At 46.1% G+C, this 25172-nt stretch overlaps 1 protein-coding gene and 2 pseudogenes across 1 annotated transcript in view; all 3 read left to right on the forward strand.

Moving 5' to 3' along the window:
* LOC133381510 (zinc finger protein 44-like) overlaps positions 1-25172 on the forward strand; it is a 71060-nt gene that overhangs the window by 18945 nt on the left and 26943 nt on the right. The window lies entirely within an intron of this gene.
* On the forward strand, positions 5025-14780 carry LOC133381491 (zinc finger protein ZFP2-like; annotated as a pseudogene).
* LOC133378946 (zinc finger protein 420-like) overlaps positions 22080-25172 on the forward strand; it is a 32726-nt pseudogene continuing 29633 nt past the window's right edge.

Raw genomic sequence — 25172 nt, forward strand, 5'->3', positions numbered from 1 at the left:
TATTTATTTATTGATTTATATCCCGCCCTTCCTCTCAGCAGGAGCCCATGTGCTTGGAGGGTTTTCACAGGGCCACATGGGAGGGTGCGTGGGAGATCTGTTCAGTTGATCAATCCAACTCAGGAAGCAGAACTTCTCCTCCTCCCACAAGGCCAGGACACTGCTTTGAATTGAGGGAGGAGGGATTGAAAGTAGGTCTATAAATGCCATCATTATTCACCTCTGGCATCATCAGACCTCCTGGCTAGCATGTGTGTGCCCATCCAGGAAGGCAACCCTTGGGCCACAGAAAAAATGGAAATGGACTGCAAGTTGATCCCGACTTATGGTGACCCTACGAATAGGGTTTTCATGGTAAGCGGTATTCAGAGGGGGTTTACCGTTGCCTCCCTAGGAGGCTGAGAGGCAGTGACTGTCCCAGGGTCACCCAGTGAGCTTCATGGCTGTGTGGGGATTCGAACCCTGGTCTCCCAGGTCCTAGTCTAGCACCTTAACCACTGCACCACACTGGCTCTCATTGGAACACAGAAGGGACCTTTTAAGATTGAATAGAAAGTGCCACTGAAAACTGGCAATCTTTTCACCAACGGAATCGGAAGGCCCTGGCTGAAAATGAACACCCCTGTTATATTAAAAGGGTTAATAGGTAAAGGGAGCCATCCAAATGCTTACAGGGCATCTCAGCCACCACCCATGTCCGTAGCCCCGTCACTCATGCCGGCTGGGGTGAAGGGACAGTTAGTCCTTCATTAATTGATGATGACAATCCCAAGATTTTGGATTCTTTGCTCTCTTCCTCCACATTATACCCGAGGATCCTTCAGCTTCCTGATCACAACCAGGTCCTAAATGGCAGGAACTGTGGTGTTCCAGTTTAATTTCTTTAAAATATTGATACTTCTTAACTCTGAAATCAGAGGCAGGTGAAATAAGAAAACATCAATGGAGCAAAGTAAAAAGATATGGCATTCAGAATTAAACAAAAAACATTGTGGTCAAGCCGAATTTAGGTTCACCGACATAAGTTAGGGAATAGAGAAAGCAGCCTTGTAATGAGTCAGACCACTGATCCATCTTGCTTTGGTTTTACATAGAAGTCTTTTTCCGTGCCCTGCGCCGAGCAGAAGCTCTGGGCCAGGCGGGACACAGTGGCATCTCGTAGAGGACACCCTCCCCTTTCCTGGGCTGTATGATTTGTTCTGGCCCAGAGCAGAGTTTGGGGTGGGCACCCCCAGTTACTAATTTTTTCCTATATATTTTTCTCTGCTTTGGTTTTGCATAGAAGTCTATTTCCGTGCCCTGTGCCGAGCAGAAGCTCTGGGCCAGGCGGGACACAGTGGCATCTCGTAGAGGACACCCTCCCCTTTCCTGGGCTGTATGATTTGTCCTGGCCCAGAGCAGAGTTTGGGGTGGGCACACCCAGTTACTTATTTTTTCCTGTATATTTTTCTCTGCTTTGGTTTTGCATAGATGCTCTGCTCCGTGCCCTATGCCCAACAGAAGCTCTGGGCCAGGCGGGACTGTGATGTTCCTGTATGTGAATATAATGTGTATATGGTAAGTGCAGGTTTATTCTAAGACATATGGTAAGTGGAATGAGGGAGAAGGGGGAGTACATGGGCTGTAGAATGCTGGAGGATGATTGGCTGTGTCTTGAATGGCTGAAGGTATAAAAGGGAGAATGACAGTTGAGTCTGGGTGGTTGAGGTTGGGTGTTTTTTGGACAGGGTGGAGGTTGGGTAGTTAATGGGTGGTGGGAGTTGAAGGTTGTTGTAGAGAGATTGGATTAGGAGTTCTGAGGCAAATAAGAAGTAAGAACATAAGGGTATCATATATGAAACCATACACTTGTCAACAAAATATATAAGTAATCTTGTTATTCCTAGTGTGAACAATAAACATTTTCTTGGTTTACTTAAAGCCTGATTCCTTAGCTGGAGTGTACAGACCAGGGGGGAAGGCAGGGTAACCAAGGCTGGAGAAGAAATTGTATCTAATGGTGGCAGCGGTAAAGGAGGAAATATTGTATCAGCATTCAGTACCATAGAGCAACCCAGAGCTGTGAGCTTCATAGGCAAGAGGCTTCAGGGGGGTTGGGAATAACCTAAACACACAGACACAAGGTATCAAAATAGCCAGGAAGAGACTAAGGCACAGTCTAGAGGCTATACTGGATACACAGAGTGTTGGGTAGTGTGGCCTAGCAGGGGGATCTTTTGAGATCTGTGCTTGAGCGGAGAGAGGTAAAAATAAACACGACGATCCTGACTGCTGGTAGCCACGAGTAAGAGCCGCACAGGTGGTGCCAGGGGAAGGTCGTCACAGGGACGCAGTGGCATCTCGTAGAGGACACTGTCCCCTTTCCTGGAGTATATGATTTGTCCTGGCCCAGAGCAGATTCTGGGATGGGCACCCCCAGTTACTTATTATTTTTCTGGGTGTTTTTGTCTATTTTGATGTTGCATAGATGCTTCCCAGGGTGCCTTGCACCCAGCAGAAGCTCTGGGCCAGGCGGGACACAGTGGCATCTTGTAGAGGACACCCTCCCCTTTCATTGGGTATATGAGTTGTCCTGGCTCAGAGCAGATTTTGGGGTGGGCACCCCAGTTACTTATTTTTTTCCTGTATATTTTTCTCTGCTTTGGTTTTGCAAAGATGCACTGCTCCGTGCCCTGCACCCAGCAGAAGCTCTGGGCCAGGCGGGATGCAGTGGCATCTCGTAGAGGATACCCTCCCCTTTCCTGGGGTATATGATTTGTCCTGGCCCAGAGCAGATTGTGGAGTACGAACCCCCAGTTACTTGTTTTTTCCTGTAAGTTTTTGTCTGCTTTGATTTTGCATTGATGCCCTCCTCTGCGCCCTGTGCCCATCAAAAGCTCTGGGCCAAATGGGACACAGTGGCATCTCGTAGAGGCCACCCTCCCCTTTCCTGGGGTGCATGATTTTGGCACAGAGCAGATTTTGGGGTGGGCACCCCCAGTTACTTATTTGTTATGATTTTATGACATCATTATGTATTTATGATAATATGAGAAGCCTGATTATTTTGATTGCATAAATGTATTATTAGTATTGATGGGGAGAGTCCCCCGATCACAGCGATATATCATACAGGGTACCCCAACATATATTTTGGGGTTCATAGACATGTTAAGTTTGGCTTGAAGTTGCTGTAGCTGTCAACTCTTCTTTTTTAGTGTTTTGAACTTTCAAGCAAATAAGGAACTGGGAACTAGGAACCAACTTCAGCGTTGTATTCTTTTGGCTCTTGAGTGGATTAACGATGTTAGACCAGAAAATGTTCTGCTTTTATCAGACTCTCTTTCAGGCTTGCAGACTATTCTGTCTGGTGGTGTAGGCTGCAAAAAGGATCTGATTAGTGAAATATGGACTTTATTTATTTATTTATTTAATTTGTATCCCACCCTTCTCCCAGCAGGAGCCCAAGGCGGCAAACAAGGCACTAAAAATACTTTAAAACATCATAAAAACAAATCTTAAAATACATTAAGACAAAACAGCATTAAAAACTTTTTTTAAAAAAACTTTTAAAAAGGGTTAAAAACATTATGAAAAAACTTATTAAGCAATTCTGACACAGACACAGACTGGGATAGCTCTCAACTTAAAAGGCTTGTTGAAAAAGAAAAGTCTTCAAAAGGCACCAAAAAGATAGCAGAGGTGGCGCCTGCCTAATATTCAAAGGGAGGGAATTCCACAGAGTAGGTGCTGCTACACTAAAGGTCCATTTCCTATATTGTGCAGAACGAACCTCCTGATAAGATGGTATCTGCAGGAGGCCCTCACCTGCAGAGTGCAATGATCGACTGGGTATGTAAGGGATGACGGTCTTTCAGGTATCCTGGTCCTGAGCTGTATAGGGCTTTGTAGACCAAAACTAGAACCTTGAACTTGGCCCGGTACCAAATGGGCAGCCAGTGCAATTCTTTCAGTAGTGGGGTGACATGTTGGCGATACCCTGCTCCAGTGAGCAGTCTCGCCACCACATTTTGCACCAGCTGCAGCTTCCGGACCAATCTCAAGGGCAGCCCCACATAGAGCGCATTACAGTAATCCAGCCTGCAGGTTACCAGTGCGTGGACAACAGTGGTCAGGCTATCTCAGTCCAGAAATGGCTGCAGCTGTCTCACCAGCTGAAGCTGGTAAAAGGCACTCCTAGCCACTGAGGTCACCTGAGCCTCTAGCCACAAAGATGGATCCAGGAGCACCCTCAGACTACAGACCTGCTCTTTCAAGAGGGTGTACGACCCCTCCAAAGCAGGCAACTGTCCAATTATCCGAACTCAGGAACCACCAACCCACAGTGCCTCCGTCTTGCTAGGATTCAGACTCAATTTATTGGCCCTCAATCAGCCCACCACTGAGTCCAGGCAGCGGTCCAGGGCTTCCACGGCCTCTCCTGATTCAGATGTTACAGAGAAATAGAGCTGGGTATCATCAGCATACTGCTGACATCTCGCCCCGAAGCTCCTGATGACTGCTCCCAAGGGCTTCATATAGATGTTAAACAGCATGGCGGACAAGATGGTACCCTGCAGCACCCCACAGCACAGCTGCCAGGGGGCTGAAAGACAGTCACCCAATGCTATTCTCTGAGAACGACCCTGGAGATAGGATCGAAACCACTATAAAACCGTTCCTCCAATACCCATCTCACGAAGTCGGCCCAGAAGGATACCATGGTCAATGGTATCAAAAGCCGCTGAGAGATCAAGTAAGAATAACAGGGTCGCACTCCCCCTGTCCTCCTCCCGATAAAGGTCATCCATCAGGGCAACCAAGGTCGATTTAGTCCCATAACCAGGCCTGAACCCAGACTGGGATGGGTCAAGATAATCTGTTTCATCCAAGAGTACTTGCAGTTGCTGCACCACAACCCTCTCAATCACCTTCCCTAAAAAGGGGTATTTGCAGCTGGTCAGTAGTTGTCAAAAAAAGTGGGTCCAGGGTGGGCTTTTTCAGGAGTGGTTGGATCACCGCCTTCTTCCAGACAGAATTGTTATCTTTCCTCCCTTGACGGCTGAGGAAATTAACAGGCAAGACTAAAAAAGATAAGTCATCAGAATGGATTGTTTCTTAATTTGGACTGATATTACTTACTGTTGCTTCATAGGAAGATATATACTTCGTTTGTGTGTATGTATGGAGGGAGAGAGAATGTAGCTCCTTTTTTCTTGGTACTTGTCATTGATTCTGTTTTGATTGCTAGATGTTTGACATTACATGGCTGAGGGAGGTGGAGAACAGAAAAAGGACCAAATGAAATTTGTTTGCTCCCGTTTCCTTAATTCCCGTTCACAGGATGACCATTGCCTCAAATGGAGATCTGTTGGCAGGTCATATCTACAAAGTATACAGTTTTTCAGACTTTGTAGCAAAGCCATACTCTGGGCATGAGTTCCATGTTCTCCTAGGGAGGGCTGGTTTTCCCCCCGTTCTGTCTGAACTTAATTTTCTGTAACTGCCAAAAGTAGCTGAACTGACTTGGCCTTCGGAGGCCATTCACCTTCCAGGCAGAGTCACAGACACCATCACGTCTTCCCTCCTCACGCAAGCAACCGCAGCTGTAGAGCCTTCTCTGCCAGCTCCCTCATACTTTTCAGGGCTTGGGAGTCTTGAGCCCCCCCAGGCCAAACCCCAGGGAGCGGCCACAGCTCAGCGGGTAGAGCGGCTGCTGTGCATGCAGAAGGTCCCACCTTCAGCCCCCAAGCATCTCCTTGTCTGAAACAGTTGAGAGCTGCTGCCAGCCAGAGCAGACAGCACTGAGCTAGATGGGCCCCAATGATTCAACTCAGTATAGGGCAGGAGTCTTCCTGTGTTCTGCACAATGTCTCTTTCCTCCTTGGCTCCCACTTTGAGCGAGGGTTAAAATATACGAAACGAGATTGCTAGAGGGGAAAGAGGAAGAGGAGGTACTGGAGCCATCGAAGAAAATGCGGCTCCTCCCCCTCTGACGTCACTTCCTGCCTGGCTCTTCTCTTGGAGATAAGCGGCTCCCTGGAGAAGTGCGGCAGTTTCATTCGCCTTTAAACTGCAGCAGAAGCAGCAGCGGCGCTGCAGTGTCTTTGGCCCTCCTGGGGTCTGGTAAGCCCCTTGTCCCCCGTTGGGCGAAGGGGAGTCCCAGGGCCGCTGGGGAGGGCGGAGAGGAGGCTGTGCAAAGCAGGGGAGCGAGGAGGAAGCTGGGAGACCCCTGAGTGAGTGTGGGGGGGAAGAGCAGATTGCAGCGTCAGCCGGTGAAGGCTGGAGCAATACCAACGGGACCCTCACCCCATAAGGAGGTGGCCTCTGTTAAGTTGTCCCTTCACGATCCCCCATCAGAACATCCACCAAGTCTGCATAATAACAGATGTACAAAGCAAATAAAATGGAAGAAAAAAGATAGGCAGAGCCTTGGTACAATGAGTGGAAAGTGGAGCTTCCTTATGCAGAAGCAGTATACCAGTCATAATGTGTTAAATGACTTCAATTTGATGGCTAGACAGGAAGGGAATCTGGGGGGGCTCCGTTCAAAGTCCCTTTAATTCTCACTTGGCAGTAAGTACCTGTGGTTTCCCCCGAAGCACTGCATGGGTGGTCCCCTCGGATATCTTGTGAGCCCCCTCCACCTTTGCACATTTGGTGGAAGGTTTTTCCCAGGGCCACGGGGCAGGGCGCACAGGAGGCCTGTTCAGCTGATCCATCCAAATCAGGGAGGAGAGGTACCTCCCACTCCCCAGCAAGGCCAGGACACCACTTTGAATTAAGGGGCAATTGAAAGTATGCCTGTGAATGCCCCCATTACTCACACACTGGCTGGTGTTATCACACACATGCCCATCCAGGCAAGTAACCCCTGGGATACAGAAGAGTGAATAGAAAGTGCTACTGAAAATTGGCAATCTCCTCATCAAAGAAATCAAACTCAGAAGACCTCGACTGAAAGTGAACAACCGTGTTTTATTAAAAGGGTAAATAGGTGAAGAGAGCCTACAGGACAGGGCAGCCCCCACCCGCATCCATATCCCATCACTCAATGCCTGCTGAGGTGAGGGTAAAGTCAGTCCTTCCTTAATTTATGACGTCAATCCCCAAAATGTAGATCACTGGGTTTTTATCAAAGCTTATATGGTAGAAACAATAATCCTCATATTTGACTATTCTTAGCCAGCACCTTTCCTGCTCTGCAAGCCTCCGGTCTAGGCATAGTGATCCCTATTTGGCTTCGCTCATTCTATGAACTTCGCTTCTTCTGAACACGGCCTCAGAATGCTGAAAACCATTCCCAGAAGCAGAGAAGGGATGAGGACCCCATGAAAGGCCAAGAGATCAAAGATGGAACAGCAAGACCCAGCTACCCCTGAAGCAGGACTTGGCCCTGTTGCCATCAAGACTGAGACCCATGGGGAGGAATTCTTGGGGGGAAACGTGCAGAAGATCTTGAGGGAGAACCCCCTCAGCTCAGATGTGCAGCGCCAGCAGTTTCGGCGTTTCCGCTACCAGGAGGCTGAGGGGCCCCGAGAGGCTTGCAGCCGACTCCACCTTCTTTGCCGTGAGTGGCTGAAGCCAGAGCGACACACAAAGAACCAGATCCTGGACCTGGTGATCCTGGAGCAGTTCCTGGCTGTCCTGTCCCCAGAGATGGAGAGCTGGGTGAGGGAATGTGGAGCGGAGACCAGTTCCCAGGCGGTGGCCCTGGCAGAAGGTTTCCTCCTGAGCCTGGCAGAGGACGAGAAGCAGGAAGAGCAGCAGGTGAGAGGGCTTCATCCAGACCAGGGTCAGCCAACGTGGTGCCTTCCAGATGTTGAAGTAAAGGTCCTATAATTGCTGGCCAGTGTGTTGGCTGGGGCTGATGTGAATTGGTGTCCCCTCCCAACTGAAGGGCACCACTTTAGCTACCATGATATCAAGTATCTCTAAGAGTTTTCCATCTATCCTTCCTTTTCTATATCAAATACTCCTCTGGGTTTTGCCTCTGTCAGTCCTCTTTTAATCCTGCTGCCATTATATGACTTGTTTTTATTATGCTGTTTCAGGAAAAGTCTGTCTATGCAGAAATAGGAACTGATTTCTCTGAGGCAGAGAGGACTCCATCGGACATCAGGCAGAGGCTGCTGGGTAAGGATGAATGGGCCGTATCTCCATTTGGTCTGTCTCTGTTGATGTTGACTCCTTTACTCTTGTCTCCGAGAGCCAGTGTGGTGTAGTGGTTAAGGTGTTGGACTACGACCTGGGAGACCAGGGTTCAAATCCCCACACCGCCATGAAGCTCACTGGGTGACCTTGGGGCAGTCACTGCCTCTCAGCCCCAGAGGAAGGCAATCGTAAACCTTCTCTGAATACCTCTTACCATAACAACCTTATTCATATGGTCGCCATATGTCGGAAACAACATTTTCCATGCTCGTCTCCAGCTTTTTCCACAGCTCAGAAATGCTCCTACTTACATCATGATTTTTTACGTGGGAACCATCACTTTGATTTCTGGCTTAGAGCTCAAATGAGGAGATGTTTTATCGCACAACTGAAACATAAATTGTGAATAAATACCTCACTCAGCTGATAAGACCCTCATGCAGTTAGACACATATATTTTAACCTCTGAGAATAGCGTACTGTATATTACAGGCTTTTGGGCCTATTTTCTTTTTCACAGGTAATGGAATGATGTCAGTGAGACCTAATAAGTCATCTCCCCTTTCTGGTGGAGGAGAAGCTCTTGCTATCGCCCCATATCAGGTAGGGGAAAGACTCGGAAGTGGGAGAGCCTGGGGGCAGCCTGGGTGCCTCTCTGTCCATGGGTCTGAATGAATTTCCCTCCTCTTTGCGTCTCCCAAAGCCATCCTCAACAAAAGCTGTGAATGCCATTTAAGAAGGTTTCTGTCCTTAGAACGATGACCAGCCACCTCACCTTAACTATGTTTTCCATGTAGGTAGCAGATAATCTTTTTGCTTTCTGTGAAGACAAAATGTATTGTTTCTCTTTTAGGATCCAGTGTCTTTGAAGGATGTGGCTGTGAATTTCACGGAAGAGGAGTGGCTGACTCCTGACCAGAGAGCTCTGCATAGCGAAGTCATGGGAGGGATTTGTGGGACTTTGTCCTGTCTTGGTAAGGCCCCCTGTTCAGACGTAACTTGTTTTGTTGTTGTTGTTATGTGCATTCAAGTCGATTACGACTTATGGCGACCCTATGAATCAGTGACCTCCAATAGCATCATCAACCACCCTGTTCAGATCTTGTAAGGGCAGGTCTGTGGCTTCCTTTCTGGAATCAATCCATCTCTTGTTTGGCCTTCCTTTTTTTCTGCTCCCTTCTGTTTTTCCCAGCATTATAGTCTTTTCTAGTGAATCATGTCTTCTCATTATGTGTCCAAAGTATGATAACCTCAGTTTCATCATTTTAGCTTCTAGTGACAGTTCTAATTAGTTCTAACACCCAATTATTTACCTTTTTCGTGGTCCATGGTATGCACAAAGCTTTCCTCCAACACCACATTTCAAATGAGTTGATCTTTCTCTTATCTGCTATCAGTTTTGTAACTTTCGAACTTTCACATCCATACATAGAGATTGGGGATACAGTGGTTTGAATGATCCTGACTTTACTGTTCAATGATACATCTTTGCATTTGAGGACCTTTTCTAGTTCTCTCCTAGCTGCCCTCCCCAGTCCTAGCCGCTTTCTGATTTCTTGACTATTGTCTCCATTTTGGTTAATGACTGTGCCAAGGTATTGCTAATCCTTGACAAGTTCATTGTCCTCATTGTCAACGTTAAAGTACATAAATCTTCTGTTGTCATTATTTTGGTCGTTTTGACATTCAGCTGTAGTCCTGCTTTTGTGCTTTCCTCTTCAACTTTCATCAGCATTGGTTTCAAATCATTACTGGTTTCTGCTAGTAGTATGGTATCGTCTGCATATCTTAAATTATTTATATTTCTCCCTCCAATTTTCACACCTCCTTCATCTTGGTCCAATCCTGCTTTCCGTATGATATGTTCTGCATATAGGTTAAACAAATAGGGTGATAAAATACACCCCTGTCTCACATCCTTTCTGATTGGGAACCAATCGGTTTCTCCATATTCTGTCCTTACAGTAGCCTCTTGTCCAGTGTATAGGATGCGCATCAGGACAGTCAGATGCTGTGGCACCCCCATTTCTTTTAAAGCATTCCATAGTTTTTCATGATCTACACAATCAAAGCTGTAATCTATAAAGCACAGGGTGATTTTCTTCTGAAATTCCTTGCTCCGTTCCATTATCCAACGTATGTTTGAGATGTGATCTCTGGTGCCTCTTCCCTTTCTAAATCCATCTTGGACGTCTGGCATTTCTCGCTCCATATATGGGAAGAGTCTTTGTTGTAGAATCTTCAGCATTACTTTACTTGCATGGGATATTAAGGCAATAGTTCGATAATTACTGCATTCCCTGGGATCCCCTCTCTTTGGAATTGGGATGTATATGGATCGCTTCCAGTCTGTGAGCCATTGTTTAATTTTCCATACTTGTTGACAAATGTTTGTTAAAATTTGGACAGATTCAGTCTCAGTAGTTTGTAGCAACTCTATTGGTATCATCTATTCCTGGTGATTTGTTTCTTCCAAGTATTTTAAGAGCAGCTTTCACCTCACATTCTATAATTTCTGGTTCTTCATCATAAGGTTCCTCCATGTAATTTGTTATGTGCCTTCAAGTCGATTACGACTTATGGCGACCCTATGAATCAATGACCTCCAGTAGCATCTGTTATAAACCACGGTGTTCGGATCTTGTAAGGTCAGGTCTGTGGCTTCCTTTCTGGAATCAATCCTATCTCTTCTTTGGCCTTCCTCTTTTTCTACTCCCTTCTCTTTTTCCCAGCATTATTGTCTTTTCTAGTGAATCATGTCTTCTCATGATGTGTCCAAAGTATGATAACCTCAGTTTCATCCTTTTAGCTTCTAATGGTAGTTCTGGTTTAATTTCTTCTAACACCCAATTATTTGTCTTTTTTGTGGTCCATGGTATCGGTCGTAATATCTGTTTTCAAATTCCATATTTCTATAATTAATGCACCCGAATATTCTGATGTACTGCCACCTATTTCAACTGGGATTCTTAATCTTCTCCAGATAAACTTATATGACAGCCATCTATTCTATCTGAACACAGATCTCTAGTTATGCCCTTCTAAAATGGTGGTCCAATTCAGTGGAATTTCTCACTAGAAGTTTTCCCCAACTGCTAAAACAGCATAGCTGAGCTCCATTGGAGTTTCTAATATAGCCCACTAGGTGCAACATTTGGCATTTTGGGCTTTGGGAGGACACATCCAAAGCTCCCCTCTTAGTTCATCCTTTTTCCTAGACCTGGAGCAGAGTGGTGGCAGTGCATCCTACTCTTTGGGGGAGAGGAGGACTGTTTTAAGACTGGGGTAGCCATCATGGTGTGCTCCACAGATTGCTGGACTCTCACTCCATAAGCAGTGACCATTGTCCACGCTGATTGGGGCTGATGGGAATGGGATTCCCACAAGCTCTGGAGAGCACCACGTTGTTATAGGGAAAGGGACTCAGATGGTAAGAAAAGCCTTCCCTATCATAGAATTATAGAATAAGGCCATCAAGCCCAACCGCCTGCTCAATGCAGGAATCCAAATCAAAGCATTCCCAACAGAGATGGCATACGGCTCTAACAGTTAGGTAAGAAAAGCCTTCCCTATATCTGCACATTTCCTATATTTCAACAGGTGAAGTCCATTTCTTCCAGGCTAGTACAAGATTTGCTCTCTCTTTTTTTTTTTTTTGAGGGGGAGGAGCAACCCTTGTAGGAAAAGGGACTTGGCCAGACCAGAGCCACCCCTCCCAGCTGCCTCTTGAATGCCTCCAGTGTCAGAGAGCCCACTACCTCTCTAGGTCATGGGTTCCATTGTCATACTGGTCTAACCGTTAGGAAGTTTTTCCTGATGTCCAGTTGAAAGCTGGCTTCCTGCAACTTGAGCCCTTCTCTGTGTGGCAACCTTTCATGTACTTGAAGAGTGCTATCATATCTCCCCTCAGTCTTCTCTTCTCCAGGCTACACATGCCCAATTCTTTCAGTCTCTCCTCATAGGGCTTGGTTTCCAGTCCCCTGATTGTTCTTGTTGCCCTCCTCTGAACCTATTCCAGTTTGACTCCATCCTTCTTGAAGTGCAGAGACACGAATTGGACACAGTACTCAAGATGAGGCCTAACACAATGCTGAATAGAGGGGAACTAATACTTCACGCGATTTCGAACTCAGACGGTAAGAAAAGCCTTCCCTATATCTGCCCATTTCCTATATTTCAACACTTGAAGTCCATTTCTTCCAGACCAATACAAGATTTCCTATCTCTTTTTTTTTTGAAGGGGGAGGAGGAATCATTGTAGGAAAAGGGACTTGGATGCTGCAGAGCCACCCCTCCCGCAATTTGTCCACAGATGAGTGTGTGTGTTTGTGTACATGCCCTCCTACCCATATTTTTTCACAGTTCCTAAATTTCAGCATTTCAAGCCCTCTTCTTGCACCCTAGTAGAATATCATAGAATAGTAGAATTGGAAGGTGCCTATCAGGCCAACAAGTCCAACCCGCTGCTCAATGCAGGAATCCAAATCAAATCAAATTTTTCTCACTTCACTTGCTCCAAAGAGTTCCAAAGAGAATATCTGTGGTTGTTTTACTTATCTGTACAACTTTGTAGGCTAGGCCGAATGAGAGTGATTGGTCCAGGACCACCCAATGGGATTAACCTCTGACTGGGAGCTGAACCCAGATCACCACGGTCCAAATCCAACAATCCGTATCACTCCAATTGTCAGTGAATGCCAGACAACAGAGACTGTTCAACCTGGAGTAAGATCGGTCTTTCATCTAAGTCCTGTCAATTCTTCCTTTATCACAAAAGTTATTTGGGATTGTTCAGTGATTTGAGGATCCATTTCTTCCCTCATGGTCTTATCAGGTTCTCTCTTCTTTGCAGAAGGTCTGGAATGGAAAGCCAAGAGGAAGGGAGAACTTTGTGGGAAAGAGAGACAGGAAAGAGACAGATCTAAAAACAAGGAAGAGCAGAGAAGGAATCCTGAAGCAGAAGAGAAAAGGAGGAATAAATCTTGTGCTTCTTACGGCAGTGGCTACCATAAAACTGCCATCCAAGAAAAAACAGATCAAAGAATGAGAAGAAATAAATATTTTCATTGTTTGAGAAGTCTGAATTCTAAAAGAAAGTGTAAAGCCCACTACAAAAACCAGAAAAGTGAGAAACCATATCAATGTTTGGAATGTGAAAGGAGGTTTAGCTGCAAGGCAAGTCTCATTTTGCAACAAAGAATGCACACTGGTGAGAAACCATGTGAGTGCTTAGAATGTGGAAAGAGCTTCCGCTGGAAACACTGACTCACTGCCCACGAAAAAATTCACACCGGGCAGAAACCATATAAATGCCTAGATTGTGGAAAGAGCTTCCGTCAGAAGAGAAATCTGACTTGCCATCAAAGAATTCACACTGGAGAGAAACCATATAAGTGCTTGGAATGTGGAAAGAGCTTTCGTCGGAAGACACATCTGACTTGCCATCAAAGAATTCACACTGGGGAGAAACCATGTGAGTGCTTAGAATGTGGAAAGAGCTTCAGTTGGAAAGAGCAACTCACTGCCCATCAAAGTATTCACACTGGGGAGAAACCATATAAGTGCTTAGAATGTGGAAAGAGCTTCAGTTGGAAAGAGCAACTCACTGCCCATCAAAGTATCCACAGTGGGGAGAAACCATGTAAGTACTTAGAATGTGGAAAGAGCTTCAGTAGGAAACAAGCACTCACTTTCCATCAAAGAATTCACACTGGGGAGAAACCATATAAGTGCTTAGAATATGGAAAGAGCTTCAGTTGGAAAGAGCAACTCACTGCCCATCAAAGTATCCACAGTGGGGAGAAACCATGTAAGTGCTTAGAATGTGGAAAGAGCTTCAGTAGGAAACAAGCACTCACTTTCCATCAAAGAATTCACACTGGGGAGAAACCATATAAGTGCTTAGACTGTGGAAAGAGCTTCAGATGGAAACAGGAACTCACTTCCCATCAAAGAATTCACACTAGGGAGAAACCATATAAGTGCTTAAAATGTGGAAAGAGCTTCAGTTGGAAAGAGCAACTCACTGCCCATCAAAGTAATCACACTGGGGAGAAACTGTATAAATGCTTGGAATCTGGAAAGAGCTTCACTAGATATTCCTCTCTCACTTTGCATCAAAGAATTCACACTGGGGAGAAACCATATAAGTGCTTAGAATGTGGAAAGAGCTACAGTAGGAAACAGCAACTCACTGCCCATCAAAGAATTCACACTGGGATTAATTGATATGTTTATTTAGTAAAAAAAATTGATTGATATATATCTCAAGGATTGGAAACTTCTCTTTGACTTTTTGTGGAAGATTAAAATGATAGGATGTTTATGAGATTTGAAATTAACTAAGATAACCGCTGGAGGAAGGTGATTTTATAATCTATTGTTATACATTATAGATTTATAGCTGAATTATAGCGATTTGAAATTACTGGATTTAGTAGATTTGATGAGTTGGATTAACTGGCATGTTTATTTAGAAAAAAAATTGATTGACATATATCTCAAGGATTGGAAACTTCTCTTTGACTTTTTGTGGAAGATTAAAATGATATGATGTTAATGAGATTTGAAACCAACTAAGATAACCGCTGGAGGAAGGTGATTTTATAATCTATTAAGAGATAGGTTTGATATATATTATAGATTTATAGCTGAACTATGACAAATCGGAAGTCAATATTCTTTCTTTTTTACATATATATATATATATTCTTTTTGTATTGTACTAGTTATTGATTTGTGTTGTTTTCTTTTTGTATTGTTTTGGTTTTGAAAATTGGAATAAAAATTAATTGCAAAAAAAAAAAAAGAATTCACACTGGGGAGAAACCATATAAGTGCTTAGAAGGTGGCAAGAGCTTCCGCAGGACACAGCATCTCACTGCCCATCAAAGAATTCACACTGGGGAGAAAACATATAAGTGCTTAGAATGTAGAAAGAGCTTCAGTAGGAAGCAGCAACTCACTGCCTATCAAAGAATTCAAACTGGGGAGAAACCATATAAGTGCTTAGAATGTGGAAAGAGCTTCAGTAGGAAACAGGAACTCACTGCCCATCAAAGTATCCACAGTGGGGAGAAACCATATAAGTGCTTAGAATGTGGAAAGAGCTTCAGTAGGAAACAGGAACTCACTACCCATCAAAGTATCCACACTGGGGAGAAACCATATAAGTGCTTAAAATGTAGAAAGAGCTTCAGTTGGAAAGAGCAACTCACTGCCCATCAAAGTATTCACACTGGGGAGAAGCCATATGAATGCCTGGAATGTGGAAAGGGCTTTACTAGAAATTCCTCTCTCACTTTGCATCAAAGAATTCACAGAGGGGAGAAACCATAGAACTGCTTGGAACATGGAAAGAGCTTCAGAAGTAGCACAAGTGTTTATTGTCATGAAAGATTTCAGAAATGTGGAAACCATGTTATGAGTGTAGAATGGGGTGGCTGACCTGTTGCCTGTGAGTGTTTTGGAGCCCTGCGGAGACCTTCAGTAGCGTCCCCCAACGCCCATGCACTGTGGGATGTTAGAGAAGAGATCCTGACCTTCCCCTGTGTGATCCTGGCCTCCCTTCTCTTTTCACACTACACTGCCCTCACCCAGAACCCACCCCCCTTTTCTTTGTAGAGTGAATTCTGATTTTCCCAATCTTGGGAAAATCCTAAAATAAAAATACAAATTCCATCCACTGCTCCCTGGTGGTGCTGCTGGTTGCATTCTCTTTAGCTGAGGTGGAACCAGAAAGAGCTGTGAACTATTAATATGAAGGGGCCTGAGTTTGTCATGTCCATTAATTTTAAAGGATCCACTCTGAGGTGGAAGTTGGGTGCAACCCACATATTAGTTTTACGACTTTTGTGCAAATCTGTTATTTTGAAAACCTTGTATTTTTTAACAAAATTAATTCATGCCCACAATGGACCTCAAGTTTCAAGACCTTATGGTGGTCAGGGAAGAAGTACTAATGAAGGGGAGAGAACAACACTCAGGGTTGAATACATCCCATCAAGCACAACCCAGTAATGTGGAGGGAGAAGATACTTTGGACACCTAAGCGCCTGGGCCTCCAACATGTAGGACAAAAGGGTCTGTTTCTAGAAGGACCAGCAGGTAGCCAAGACAGCTTTCATTGTTTTAAAGAAGTAAGTTTGTATGTGGTTTAGGGAAAAAAAGATAGCCTTGTGCTGAACGCCCCTGTCGTTTCAGGTTTTTAAGTAGCTAAGGAGTAAAGTCACTCCAGCGAGAGAGAGGAGACCAGGCTGGGTCTTGGGAGGGGCCCACACTGCTGAACAGCTGCTGCCACTGCCCCACTCACAGCAAGCAAGCTGACCCTGTAAGGATGAGCAGAGGAAGAAGGCCTCTCAACCCACCCACAACAGTGGAGTAGTTGTCATGGGCTGCGCAGAGTCATCGTCCCTTTCTTTTTGGGGATGTGCATCCCACCCGGGTCCCTCTGTTTCCGCAGCCGACTGCATGACTTTCAAAAGGCCTCTTTCCCCGTCACTGTTGCCACCTGCACAGAACTGCTTGCGAGTGCCTGTAGCACCAACAGCGGCTGCTCCCCGAGAGAGCAAAGCCTTCCGCCTCCCAGTGCAGCAGCAGCACCTCTGCACACCGGCGTTATTTCCCCCGCCTCAGCCAGCTTTCCTGTACTGAGCAGGAGGGACGCTGGTAGAGGTTGAATTGCATGCAGGGCGGAGGAGGAGGAGGATATATATACACACACACCTGGAGTGATTTCTCCTCCTTTGTAAACTCCAGCCAGCATGTTGGTGGGGAAAGGCATGACTCGCAGCACAACAACAATAATAATATTAATAAGAATATTAATAAGAAATGCTGTACAGGTTGAAGACCAGCCGTGAGGGCTTAGCTCTCTGATGTTTGTTTTTCCACAGTGAACTGGGCAGGAGGGGAAATTGGCGGGAACTAGCACTGCCTCGCTCCGGATGGACCTAGGCAGACTGGGACAAAACCATATAAATGCCTGGAATGTGGAATGAGCATCAATACAAATTCCTGTCTCACTGCCCATCAAAAAATTCACACTGATAAGAAGTCATATGAAAGGAAGGGCCTTAGCTGGAAAAGTAAACTTGCTTCCCATCAAAGAATTCACATTCGGGAATGACCATATAAAGGCTTATCATGTGGAAAGAGCTTCAGCTATAAGGAAAATCTTGCTGTCCATCAAAACTTCACACTGGGGCTATCAGCACTATAACACTGCTTGGAATGTGGAAAAAGCTTCGACTACAAGCACAAGCGGGTGGAGCAGCTGCTTTGCATGCAGAAGGTTGCAGGTTCAGTCGCCAGTGGCATCTCCAGGTAGCTCTCGGAGAGACTCCTTGTCTGAAACCGTGGAGAGCTGCTGCCAGCCAGTGCAGACAGCAGTGACCTAGATGGACCCCAGTGCTCTGAGTCGGTATAGGACAGCAGCTCCCCGTCTTCCTGTTCTCTGCAAGGCCTCTTTCCTCCTTGGCTCCCGCTTTGAGCGATCATCCGTCTGCCTGATTTCATAAGGGTTAAAATAAAGGAAACCAGACTGCTAGGGAGGAAGGATAGAGGAAGTGGTTGGAGGGGAATCCATGCTCTTCAAAGGCAATGCGGTTCCTCTCCCTCTGAAGTCACTTCCGGCCTGGCTCTTTCCTTGGAGAAAAGCAGCACTGCCCCCCTGTCTCTCCCCCAAGGTTGCTGCATCGGTGGCCCCTTCTGGGGTCCGGTCCCCTCCCCCGTTGGGCATTTGGGCGAAGGGGAGTCCCAGAGCTGCGGGCGAGGATGCAGAGGAGGAAGTGTAAGAAAGGGGAGTGAGGAGGAAATTAGGAGACTCCTTATGATTGCAGCCCCTGTCGGTGAAGGCAGAGAAAAGTCTGGAGCCATAGCAAGGGAGAACTTCACCCTGTAAGGAGGTGGCCCATGTTGAGCTGACCCTGTCAGGATCCCCCATCACAACATCCACCATCAGGGAGCAGAGCTTCCTTCCCCCTCCTCTTGAAAATGAATTGTACTTAATGAGATATGCAAATAATGGTGGTAGACTGCAGCTGGGTGGAGAGGTGGGGTGTTTTTATCTGGCTGAGGAATCTGCTTAACAACCGATGGGCGAAGAAAAAAATAGGCAAGGCCTTGGTCCCCTGAGTGAAATCTTGGGGGCAGGGATCATATTGCAAATGAATGCTGTTTGATGGGAGTAGTTTTGGGTGGGAAGTGGAGCTTTCCTATACAGAATCAGTGTGCCAGACCTCAGTGTGTTGAATGACCAGAACTTGATTCCTAGAGAGGAAGGGAATTTGGAGGGGCTGTGTGTACCCCAAAGCCCCTTCCTGCCAGGATCTTAACTTGAGTGAAAGAAAGTGCTGTTTGCCCCAAGCGTGGCATCGGTGTCCCCCTCTGAAATCTCATGAATCCCCTTCCCCTTTGTGCATTTGGCTGAAGGGTTTTCCCAGGGCTGCAGGGGAGGGCTCATAGGAGACCTGTTCAGCTGATCCATCCAAATCAGGGAGGGGACCCTTTTCCTTTCCTCTCTTGGCAAGGCCAAGACACCCCACAGTGAGTGAGGAGAGTGAAAGCAGATCTTGAATGCCCCCGTTACTTACACACTAACTGGTGTTATCACTTGTCATGAGCCAGGCTGGGAGAGGGCGGATAGAGGAGGGCGAAACATGATGAGGAACCCGGAGAGGGAGCAAGCAGAGGGGTGGACTCACAGGGCGACTCAACCCCTGTCTTTGACAGCTCAGCCCCAGACTCCCCTATTGAAGCACTGCCTGGCCCAACTGAACATGCCCATGGCGCCCACACCAGACACTCAGCTTTGCACTTCAGATGTTTCCCAGCTGAGTGCTGCCCAGCTTCCCACAGCCGAACGGACATCTAGCAGCCCCCTTCAGTCGGAGAGGGAAGCTGAGATTAAACCACCTTCACCCTGCGCTGGGAGGCGCTTCAGGTGGAAAGTTCAACAGTTAGAACTGAGGCGGAGCCTTTGTTTGCACGTTGAATCCAGGCCTACTTAAACTGACTTGGGGGGGACCCGGATGCCGAGTCAATGTCTTGGAGTCGTGAAGCTGTGCTTAGTTAGCACTAGAGCAGAGCAAAGTTCTTAGAAAGAGCAGTTAGTTTAATGAGGGGCACAGCTTCTGTCTATAGCTTTAATAACAAGAGAAAGCACCAGAGCCGTGTCTGTCTCTGACACCTTCGATTTCAGGCATGACATCACTCCTACCTCCTTCCTACTCTCCCCCTGATCTCTTCAAGGCCAAGACACCACTTTAAGTGAGGAGGGATTGAAAGTAGGTCTCTGAACGCCCCCATTACTCACGCACTGACTGGTGTCATCACTCTTTCTGGCTGACACACGTGGGCCCATCCAGGCTGGCAACTCCTGGGATGCAGAAGGGATCTTTCACCATTGAATGGAAAGCGCTACTTGAAAAGTGGCAACCTTTGAATCAAAGGAACCAACTTCAGCAGAACCCAACTGAAAATAACTGTTGTATTAAAAGGGTAAATAGGTGGAGACCGCAATCCAAATGTTAATGTAACATATTGCCTGTCTGCTCAGACACTGTATCTTGTACCGTACTCTGCTTTATAAGAAAACAATGCTTTGTCTAGAAGGGAGGGTTTAAGAAACCCATTTTCAGAAGAGAACTTTTTTCCTCTGTGCACTACTAAACTACAAGCGAAGCCATTCTAAGCTTATGTAAATGATTTTAGCACACTCTTTGCACATTTTAAGCCATTATTTGGGCTATCCCATCACACTGTGCTGGGTTTGTCTGAGTGCCTGTAGCACCCAGACATTATTTTCTGCAAACGCTACTACACAGTAAGTGTTAGTGAATGTTAACAAAGCCCCTTCCCCTCCCCCAAAGGGAAAAGTGAAAACTTTGCAAAGAGGCTTTGGGAGGTCTCCTGATTTGCAACAGCTATAGACCAGGGAGTCATGAAGAATTCCACTTACAGTGCAATGCAGAGCAGCCATTATTCAAGGGAAGGTGGTCCGTTCTGATTTACGTAGTTACAGGATTAGATCCATCTCTAGGGGAGATTTGAAACGTGGCAAATGTTCATGTTGCTCATAAGCGTTACAGATAAAACAGCATGTTCATCCTAAAGATGGAAGGAAATTCAGATTGAACAGTTTCACTAAGTGTCAATCTATTGATGTATGTTATATTTGTACCAACACCATCAACTACGCAATTTATAGATTATATACTCCAGAAGAGGTAAAATATTTCACTAGAGAATTGATCCATATGTCTTGTGACAAAGGCCAAAATCTGCATATTGTGTTACATTTTAGATTTTTGGTTTAAATGGACTCACTGACAAGTTTAGCTTATCCTACATACAGTATAGGATAAGCCAGTGTGGTGTAGTGGTTAGAGTGTCGGACTAGGACCTGGGAGACCAGGGTTTGAATCCCCACGTAGCCATGAAGCTCACTGGGTGACATTGGGCCAGTCACTGCCTCTCAGTCTCATGAAAACCCTCTTCATAGGGTCGCCATAAGTCGGAATCGACTTGAAGGCAGTACACTTACTTACACACATATACAGTATAACATCTTTTTGAAATTAATGATGATAATCACCCGTAAAAGTATTCTCTTATTTATTATATATCTTGGTCTTTCGGAAAGATGAGTTTATACTGTTGTTCCCTGAGATGAGTGCAAGGGAGATATATGTGCGAAATATTTAATTGTGGTACGTGCTGTAATTAGTTATACATTTGCAGCATAAGGATGCTAGATGGTTAATAGTGTATTGTACTTACAGCTATGAAATCACCATCTAAAAGCATCTCTGTATAGAAAAGTATTCTTATCGACTAAAGCACAAGGACTTAATTCTTCAAGAGAGAATTGTTATCATTCCTCCCAAGGACAGCTGAGAAGATGAACAGGGGAGATTGGAAAAGACAACAATACTTGAAACAGATTGTCCTGCTGTTTCTTAATTTGGGCTGTGTAATGTAAGTCTAACTTAAGAAATGGGAATCTTTCAACTTCAATTCTGAGTTCAATATGGAACCTTTTTACACTTTGGGTCTTGCTAGTGCTTATATGTTGATGGCTACGTGTTTGGCATTGTGCAGCTCAGTGTACAAAGTAAGCAGATGGGTTTCGAGTTCCCTTCCTCCTCTTAATTCCCATTCACAGGACCTCCATTGCATCCCATTGAGACTTCAGGACAAGGTCATCCCTCAATACAAGGCATGCTGTATAGTGTCTCAGGCTTTCAGAGCATCATTTTAGACTTTATAGCAAAGCCATACGCTGGGCAGGAGTCTCTTGCACTCCAGTGGAGGCGTTTTTTCTTTCTTTCTGTTAAACTGAGTTTAACCTTCTCTAACTGACAAAAGTAGCTGAACTGACTTGGCTTTCCGGTTCCATTCATCTTCCAGATACAGCAACATATATCATCACATCTTCCCTTCTCACACAAGCCAAACCAGTTTGGGAGCCTTGTCTGCCAGCCTCCCCATATTTCTATTATCTATATATTTGTCTTGAGCCCCCAAGAGTGTCCAAACCCCCAGGAAGGAGCCACAGCTCAGTGGGTAGAGCAGCTGCTTTGCATGCAGAAGGTCCCAGGTTCAAGAGGTCCCAGGTTCAATCTCCAAGGACAGACTCCCTGCCTGAAATGCTGGAGAGCTGCTGCCAGTCAGTGCAGACACCACTGAGCTAGATCGACCCCCATGCTCTGACTCACTACAGGGCAGGAGCTCCGTGTCTTCCTCCATGCTGCGCAACGCCTCTTTCCTTCTTGGCTCCCGCTCTGTGAGATCATCAGGCGGCTTGACTTCGTGAGGGTTAAAATAAACGAAACCAGATTCCTAGAAAGGAAAGAGGAGGAGGAGGAGGTGCGGGAGGCTTCAAAGAAAATGGGGCTCCTCTCCCTCTGACGTCACTTCCTGCCGGGCTCTTCCCTTGGAGGAAAGTGGCTCCCTGGTCAAGAGCGCAGTTTGATTCGTCATTAAATGCCAGAAGCAGCAGCAGATGGCTAGACAGGAAGGGAATCTGGGGGGGCTCCGTTCAAAGTCCCTTTAATTCTCACTTGTCAGTAAGTACCTGTGGTTTCCCCCGAAGCACTGCATGGGTCGCCCCCTCGGATATCTTGTGAGCCCCCTCCACCTTTGCACATTTGGTGGAAGGGTTTTCCCAGGGCCACAGGGCAGGGCGCACAGGAGGTCTGTTCAGCTGATCCATCCAAATCAGAGAGGAGAGCTACCTCTCCCTCCCCACCAAGGCCAGGACACCACTTTGAATTAAGGGGTGATTGAAAGTGTGCCTATTAATGCCCCCATTATTCACACACTGACTGGTGTTATCACACATGTGCCCATCCAGACAGGTAACCCCTGGGATACAGAAGGGACCTTTTAAGAGTGAATAGAAAGTGCTACTGAAAATTGGCATCAAAGGAATCAAACTCGGCGGACCCTGACTGAAAGTGAACAACCGTGTTTTATTAAAAGGGTAAATAGGTGAAGAGAGCAATCTAAATGCCTACAGGGCAGGGCAGCCCCCACCCGCATCCATATCCCATCACTCAATGCCTGCTGAGGTGAGGGTAAAGTCAGTCCTTCCTTAATTTATGATGTCAATCCCCAAAATGTAGATTCTTTGTTTTCTTCTTCCACCACATTACACTCAAAGATCCTTCCATTTCCTTATCACAACCAGGTCATAAACTCCAGGAACCACAGTGTTCCAATTTAATTTAATATGCAACAACAGAGCTCACGTTTAACTCTGAAAGAGGACAGTTCAAAAGATAAGCAAATCTATCAAGAGATGAAAAGAATAACATATTTCATTCACAATTAAACCAAAATTCTGTATTCCAGGAGAGGCTTGGAAAAGTTCAGAGATAAGTTAGGGAGTATAGGATCTTATACTAAATTAGACAATTGCTCCATCTGGCTCAGTATTGTCCGCACTGACTGGCAGCGTCTCTCCAGGATTACAGGCAGGGAGTCTTTCCCAGCCCTGCCTGGAGATTCAAAGTGGGACGTTCTGTGTACAAAGCAGCTGCTCCACCACTTGAGCTACAGCCCGTCCCCTAAAAGCTTGTTTAGCTAGTTTTTAATTAAGAATAAGATGGTAATGAGGATGATGCTGGTCCCTGGGGCCCTTTGGAGCTGCTATCAGAGATCTGTCAACCATCCAGACACCCATCTTCAAAGTAAGACGTAGGCTCCATCACTGGGTTTTTATCAAAGGTTATATGGTAGAAAGAATAATCTTCACATTTGACTATTCTTACCCAGCACCTTTCCTGCTCTGCAAGCCTTCGGCCTGGGCATAGTGATCCCTATTTGGCTTTGCTCACAGAATAAGTGGACCTGCTCCTTCTGAACGTGGCCTCAGAAGGCAGAAAACAATTCCCTGAAGCAGAGAAGGGATGAGGACCCCGTGAAAGACCAAGAGATCAAATATGGAACAGCAAGACTCACCTACCTCTGAAGCAGGACTTGGCCCTGATGCCATCAAGCCTGAGACCCATGGGGAGGAATTCTTGGGGGGAAACGTGCAGAAGATCTTGGGGGAGAACCCCCTCAGCTCAGATGTGCAGCGCCAGCAGTTCCGGCGTTTCCGCTACCAGGAGGCTGAGGGGCCCCGAGAGGCTTGCAGCCGACTCCACCTTCTTTGCCGTGAGTGGCTGAAGCCAGAGCGACACTCAAAGAACCAGATCCTGGACCTGGTGATCCTGGAGCAGTTCCTGGCTGTCCTGCCCCCAGAGATGGAGAGCTGGGTGAGGGAGTGTGGAGCGGAGACCAGTTCCCAGGCGGTGGCCCTGTGCGAAGGTTTCCTCCTGAGCCTGGCAGAGGACGAGAAGCAGGAAGAGCAGCAGGTGAGAGGGCTTCATCCAGACCAGGGTCAGCCATCGTTGTGCCTTCCAGATGTTCAAGTAAAAGTCCTATAGTGGCTGGCCGTTCATTGTATTTGCTGGGGCTGATTTGAATTGGAGTCCATTTCCATCTGAAGGGCGCAGTGTTGGCTACCCCGATATCAAGTATCTCTAAGGGGTTTGCGTCTATCCTTCCTTTTCTATATCAAATACTCCTCTGAGTTTTCCCTCTCTCAGTCCTCTTTTAATCCTCATCCCCATTATGTGACTTGAGTTCTTATTGTGCTGTTTCAGGAAAAGGGTCTCTATGCAGAAATAGGAACTGATTTCCCTGAGGCAGAGAGGACTCCATCAGACTGCAGGCAGAGGCTTCTGGGTAAGGATTAATGGGTCGTATATCCATTTGGTCTTTCTCTCTTGATTTTGACTCCTTTGGTCTTGTCTCCAAGAACCAGTGTGGTGCAGTGCTTAAGGTGTTGGACTACAACCTGGGAGACCAGGGTTCAAATCCCCACACCACCATGAAGCTCACTGGGTGACCTTGGGCCAGTCACTCCCTCTCAGCCCCAGAGGAAGGCAATCGTAAACCTCCTCTGAATACCGCTTACCATAAAAACCCTATTCATAGGGTTGCCATAAGTCGTTAATGACTTGAAGGCAGTCTATTTCCATTTTCCACTCATGTCTCCAGCCTTTTCCACGGCTCAGAACTGCTCCTACTTACATCATGATTTTGTACGTGGGAACCATCACTTTGGTTTCTGGCCTAGAGCTCAAATGAGGAGAGATGTTTTATCACACACCCGAAACGTAAACTGTGAATCAACACCTGAAACTCACTCAGCTAATAAGAACCCTTGTGCAGTTACACCTCTATGGTTTAATCTCTGAGAATAGCGTACTACGTACTATAGGCTTTTGGGCCTATTTTCTTTTTCACAGGTGATGGAATGATGTCAGCGAGACCTACTAAATCATATCCCCTTTCTGGTGGAGGAGAAGCTGTTGCTGTCTCCCCAGATCAGGTAGGGGAAAGACTCAGAAGTGGGAGAGGCTGGGGGCAGCCTGGGTGCCTCTCTGTCCATGGGTCTGAATGAATTTTCCCCCTCCTCTTTGCGTCTCCCAAAGCCACCTCAACAAAAGCTGTGAATGCCATTTAAGAAGGTTTCAGTCCTTAGA

Source organism: Rhineura floridana, chromosome 3, assembly GCF_030035675.1.
Source record: "Rhineura floridana isolate rRhiFlo1 chromosome 3, rRhiFlo1.hap2, whole genome shotgun sequence".
Lineage (NCBI taxonomy): Eukaryota > Metazoa > Chordata > Lepidosauria > Squamata > Rhineuridae > Rhineura > Rhineura floridana.